This window comes from Pinus tabuliformis, chromosome 2_2 (assembly GCF_031772625.1).
Source record: "Pinus tabuliformis cultivar Carrire ecotype Pingquan chromosome 2_2, CPIR1, whole genome shotgun sequence".
Classification (NCBI taxonomy): domain Eukaryota; kingdom Viridiplantae; phylum Streptophyta; class Pinopsida; order Pinales; family Pinaceae; genus Pinus; species Pinus tabuliformis.
The window spans coordinates 553,078,870-553,085,537 of record NC_142300.1 but is presented as its reverse complement, the minus strand read 5'-3'; the positions used below and the strand labels follow the sequence as shown (position 1 = coordinate 553,085,537).

Genomic DNA, 6,668 nt, shown 5'->3' with positions numbered 1-6,668 from the left:
CATCGCTACACATCTGGAAATGTGTTTATGAAACATATGTCACAGCATACTAGGTTGCCTTCACCAGATACTAGTATTCCCAGAGTGTGTTACCCAAAAACTAATGTCGACCCTTTGTAACTGTCATTATCACTTCTTGTTTTGTACATAAATGTGTTCATCTATCCCAAAAGTGTAGAGCTACAATATCAAAACTCACATAAATGTGTTCATCTATCCCAAAAGTGTAGGGCTACAATATCAAGACTCACAAGAAATCCATAGATACTTGGTATAGAGGAGTGTCATGTCTCCATATAATTCATAAATAAATAAAAATCGAACTATCATAATCTATAGTACTGAACCACAGTAAAGTGAATCATTTAACCATTGGAAATTAGTTTTCTTACCATCGTGGTTACATTAGTTTTAATAGAAAATACATTAACACTATCATTCATTGCACTGCACAAGTGATTTGTTTTATATTAATTGTCTACGGAAATAATTAAACAAATTAATTTCCTTTGTCCTCCTGAGCGATGGCAGGAGCAGGTCTCCTAAGACTTCCGTCTTCTCTCCAGCTGTCCTTCCTTGCTTAGAGACTTCGCTCCATCAACGGTCCTTCGTGCCTTGAACTCATCCGACTACAGAGTGTAACCCTCATTGCCCCTGTTGTTCATCGGTGGGGTATCATTGCATTATGTTTAGCTTTACAACGTTTGATTTGGCCCTCCTATGAATCGCTTACTCCATGGAAATGCTACAGTATGCCAAATGCTATGCTTCTGTTGCTATGGTGTGGCTGGTGGGTTCTCCCAACGACTCTGTTTCCAATATAGAATACACCAAACCCATGGCCCTGACAAGTACAAACGATTCTCTGGAGGGTTTATTTCTTGTATAATACTATTTTTTTTTTCTTAAATCCTTGCTAGGTTAATGGTAACGTTTCTCCTTTGATTTATTTACAGGTTCCTTTGGAGGCACCTTGGAACTCGAGGTGATTATGCAAGATGCTCCTCCGGAGCTCTGTCATGGATTTTCGATTTGGCCAATGTTATTTCTCTGGGTATGTGAAAGAGTTTTTCTTCTGGAAGCCTATAGGTGACAGATTCTTAGATAGGCTAGGGTATGGTTTCGATCGGCTTTGCCTCTCCTTATTCACCTTCTGCAGGGTTTATGCCTACAGTCTTTATGTTGTTCAGTTCTTGATGTCGTTCTTTCTCTTACTATATTTTTGGGTATGCAGTTAAGCTTTGCCCCTCTATGGCAAGCCTTTGTCGATGTAATGTGTTACAATTTCTTTTATCACTAGTTTCATTTTTGAGGGTTCTCTTTTAGAAGGTTTTCCCAGATTTCACTGTGAAGCTTTATTTGTTTAAACTACTTGAGTTTGTATTGAAGAGGGTTTCAAACCCTCGTTGAACTCGTTCTATTTCGTTACAAGATGTCATGTTCAGTTTTAAGATTTCTCTGTAATTTGCATGTACAGTTACCATTCAAACCCTATTTGAACTTGTTCTATTGTACTCAAGTTATCATGGTTCGGCTAAGCTTTCACCATTTCTATGAATTGTATCTACAGTTAGCAGTCTGTCTTAAAATTATATGTATCTTTTTGTCGCATTTTATTTACAATATTAATTTTAGTTCCGAAATTGTTTCGGGGTTCTAACCCATATTCTAGTTCCATTGTGTAGTCAATTTTGTGCTTCATTATGAGTGGTTTTGACCCGCATTTAATAATGATATTCCTCGTTTGGGTTAGTTGTAAGACATTAGGGCTCTTAACCTCTTGGAGCTACAGTTAGATTAAGGCTGGTTTTTTTTTTTCCCTCTACTTCGGCAAACAGTGACAAGCCAGTTTAAAGGTAGGTAATGTAAATCTTTTGTTAAGTTAGTTTCTATAAATGATTACATGGTTTGGGGCAAAAATATTCGACCCAAAGATTTGGCTCTTTGTATCTACAACACTTCTCCAGATTTGGAGCGAATTTTACTCAAGTTTAATCAGTCTTGTTTAACTGCTCTTACCAGTTCGTGATACCACTGTTATAACAGTTTTTTCTTTAAAATTTTAATTGAAAGTCTTTCCTCCCTCTATTTCCTATTTTTCTTGAGAGTTCTCATGGTAGTCACTTAAGGTTTCATGCTTCTAAGAGTTTGATATTTTCTACAATTTCGTAGAGTTTATCTTTTGTTACTTGCCATATACATATGTGTGTAGAAACATATTTGACATCTGGTGGCTACAAGCCCACGCACTTATCTAATCAAGTATTAACATTCTTCAACTTTTAATTTCAACTTTAATATCACAGCGAAAATCTAATCAAGTATTAACATTCTTCAACTTTTAATTTCAACTTTAATATCACAGCGAAAATAAACTCAGAAGTTTTTAATACTTATATGGCTTCCAGTTCTGACCACAATCGAGTGTTTGAAGTCACAACAATAATTTATCAGATTTTCCTCTGAACCATGAGATTTTCCTTCAGGTCCAAGCCTCCCCCTGAGCTATTACTCATAAGCGAGATATTTCCTGCAAGACCATTAGTCTTTCTGGTCACTGGCCTTAACCAAAGTTAGTCACAACAATAATTTATCAGATTTTCCTCCCAACCATGAGATTTTCCTTCAGGTCCAAGCCTCCCCCTGAGCTATTACTCATATGCAGGATATTCCCTGCAAGACCATTAGTCTTACTGGTCACAGCTATCTGGTCTTAACCAAAGTTAGCCTTCTGGGAATCTGCCTGATTCATCAACACATAAATCTCCCTTCTCCTTTTCCTCTTTTCATCTTAGGTACCAATACCCTCTTGATTTCTTTCTTTGAGAATAAATCCTCAAGGAAGTAGTTAGGGATAGGTAACTGCCTACCCTAACCACTTGACATATGATTTGTCATTATTAAAACATTTACCTCATGTAAAACTTTTAATCAAAGTAATCAATTTATAGCTTAAAATAGTAATGTTCAATTAGTTCACTACAATAATAAAATATTTATAAATACTTGGGACATCAAAAGGAGTCACTTTGAATTTTGCAAAGGAAAGAGGAGAAAGGATGTCCAATGGCAACATGCATCGAAACTAGGCTCCACCAAACTAACTGTTGCCTCACCATCCACCTAAATTTATTGCTTCTACACTGCGGGATAGAACTGGTCTCCTAGTTTTTCCTCTGGTGTAACACCCCTAGCTCATTGAAAGGATTTACTGTGGTTATTAATTTGCTTTATGTTTTACTACATTTACTTTCTGTTATGTATTATCAAGGCTGGAAAGTCAAATATTAAATTGTTATCTAATTGTGAGTGATTAGAAATAGAAACATGATTAATTAAAAGAAACTGTTTACTACAATTACAAGAAAGAGTTAACAAGAAACAATTATACCCCTTCCCTGGAAAAGGGTGATATAGGGGAAAAAGAGAAAAATGAGAAAACTATCCTAGAGCTGGGGAGGAAACCAGTGGGAAGTTGTTCATGAACAATCAATAAAGTGCAGGACTTGAGGTTGGATAGTGGATTTTGGAGGCCCAAGGAATTGACTGTAATTGGAAAGCGTTTCAACAAAGAAAGTGCTCGGGGGAGGACCTTGACGTAATTGCCAGGTTTGTGGCTGGGAAGAGAGACTTTATGGAATTATTGGAAACTACAGGTGGAATAGATAACTATTGCAGTTCATTTCTTCTAGAAATAATGATAGCATATAGAGGTTCCTAAATTGTTATGCTTGAACTGTCATGAAATAAATTATGGAGTGAAAAACTATATTTAGAAGTCGTAAGGAAAAGTATAATTATAGGAAATAGAACAACTTTTCTTTAATCATATGATAGACAATATATTCTAATAACCTTAGAACTGCTAGATAACACAGTAAAATCAAAGAGAATGCTCATTTAGTGATTACAGTACACTATCCATTATAATAAAAGTTAAACTGGTAAGATAGAGAAGTAAGTTATTTATATAGTATATTATGTAACTGTTAATTGCAGAGTTCAAATATAAAGACAACAAGATTCATAAAACTACTAGAATGCAAGTGTTGCACCATATCTTGACTACACAATTACATAGAATAATTGTTTAACATAGAAATATCTTGAATAAAGAAACTAAACCAAATTCCAATCATCCTAGCTAATATTTGCATGAAGAAGAGAAGGGTCCTCTTAGCCCGGATTATAGCTATGATAGCTATTAACTTAATTCATTGCCAAACATTCAAACAGTTTAGATAAAGTCCTATAAATGATAATGCATAAATTAAATAGTTTAAACAATAGAACACATCCCAGTTCACTTAAGTGGCTGCTTGGCAAAACAATCCTCCGTAGAAAAGAGTTTAAACCCTCTATCGATTACAGAACAGGAGTAATCTCCCCAAAAACTACCAAAAGAGCCTACAGAATTCCATTAATAATTCATGTGTGCTTAATTAATTGCATAATCAACGGAACGATAAAACTTGAACCAATTCGACGCAGAGTCTCTATCTTTGACCCTATGGGAAAATCTTCCATAACTTAATTCATTCCAGAGGTAAGATTTCAACCTGGAAGGGCCAACAATGATGCCGTTAGCAATTTAAGCTCTGATGAGGAATGACCTTCACTAACACTAATACCATTAAGCACTGTATAGTTACCTGTTAAGCAACCAAAACCTTAAATTAGGAAAAACTTATGGAAAAGTCGAACAAACCTAGTAAATGAACATAAGGGAAGATTTGTTACCTGGAGGTGGTTGATTCCCGTAAGAGGCAGCTTCCCTGTCCACAACGAGCAAACCGTATGAGAAATATTAAACAACTCAAAGGAATTAAATCATGCAAGTGCAGAAGCATTCAGAAGTTACCTTCCATAGCTAAATCCTGGATTTGATTGTCGCCGAAGTGTTGGAAGTGCCATGGGGCTTTCCTGTGCAACAACGAACAAGTGTTAACATGGCTCCAAAACCTCAGTCTAGCTATACATAAAACACTGCTATACAGGCTAAGAAGACCACCAAGCAACAACTTAAGGGGTTTACCTGGCCCTGCATTGGCAATGGCTACCACCTTCATCATTCTCAGAGGATGCCCAGAGGAACAATAACCCTGATCAAGACATCGAGCCTTTGCAGTATAGTAAACCCTTGCAGAACGACAAACCCTCATGGAGCAACAAGAAACCACAGAAGCAGCGGCAACAATGAACCACACGGAGGCCAAGGACAAGCTATTAGTTAGGGTTGATAACCTTAAGATATCTCCACCGTCCGATCACATGAGCCCAATCAACGACATCAACACCAAACAGATGGCACGAGTAGCATGCCCCATCTGGCCAGCACACTCAGTGTTACTCCATGTCTCCCTACTGCATGGCTTTAGGTACAGAGGGCAACAGGTCAACCCATGAGGATGGACGGGGAAATCACATGGTGGATCATTCACATTTAAACTCAAACCTTTCGACTTTAATTCCATTTGTGGGATTCATTAGATCCAGTGCATGTCAAGTCTACGGACTCATGATTTAAAATAATCAAATTTATGTGATTGCATATAATGAACCAATTACCAAAGTCCCGGATGGGCATTTTTATATAGTAATTAATTTATTTTTTTATTCATAAGTGGTAAGTTAACTTAGGTGTTACAAGTGGTATCAGAGCTCAGGTTCGTACACTGAGACTCTTTGGGATAGATATATGACTGTGCATGTAATAATATATATATATATATATATATATATATATATTTATCTTAAAATCTAACTAAATAAAACTCATATGTGAACACAGAGAAAGAGACAACCTCCATACAAAAGACAGAATGCAGAGAAGTTCAGGACCACACAATACTCCGGAACCAACTTATGTAAATGCCAACCTTGACATTTGGATACAGCTGGGAGAGGAGACTCGTCAGGCTAATGTAGTTTTACTGGAGACTGTTCAACAGTTACGTGCTGAGATGACCAATTTAAGAACGGATAATGAACGACTACGCCTGGAACAAGAAAGGATCCTCAGAAGTTTGTCTAATCGACAGAATCAAAGACACCCAGACCCCAGTGTTGAGGACAGAGAAAAGACCCCAACCACCCAACATGGTGAGGAGAATGCCGAGTCAGCCAAGAGACACAGGGAGGATGATGAAGGACGCTTAGATAATGTATCCAACCAGCACAAAGCAAAAAGATAAAAGTTAGAACCACAAGGAGAGCTCAAAAAGATTAAACCATCGCTTTTTTAGGGGAATCTGAGGAAACAACAGAGGCTTGGTTAATTGATATGGGTAAGTATTTTCAGATTTACGAATACACAGAAAAGTTGAAGGCATGGCTGGCAGTATACTAGTTAAGAGGGAAGGCAAGATTGTGGTGGGAAGAGGTAAAAACAATAAGAAAAATTGACGAAGAACAAGTGACACGGAATGAATTCCAAAAACATTTTAAAGATAAATATCTAACTCAGCACTACTATGATGAAAATGCAATTTAAGAATTTCATGAATTAAGACTAGGGGCCTTGACTATGGATGAGTATGTAACTTGATTCACCTCCCTTCTACGCTATGTGCCTTATATGCAAGAGGAAAAAGCCAACATTGGCATTTCATCAGTAACTTACCCAATTTCATGAAGGAAAAAATTGAGTTTGACTACCCAAAAACAAT

The 6,668-nt window shown here is 36.9% G+C and overlaps 1 long non-coding RNA gene across 1 annotated transcript; it reads left to right on the top strand.

Moving 5' to 3' along the window:
- The first annotated feature begins 501 nt into the window (after positions 1 to 501).
- LOC149193836 (uncharacterized) lies at positions 502 to 1,519 on the top strand. Its single transcript, XR_016255000.1, has 2 exons — positions 502 to 851; positions 957 to 1,519. It is a non-coding gene; the product is annotated as an uncharacterized LOC149193836 (long non-coding RNA).
- The last annotated feature ends 5,149 nt before the right edge of the window (positions 1,520 to 6,668 follow it).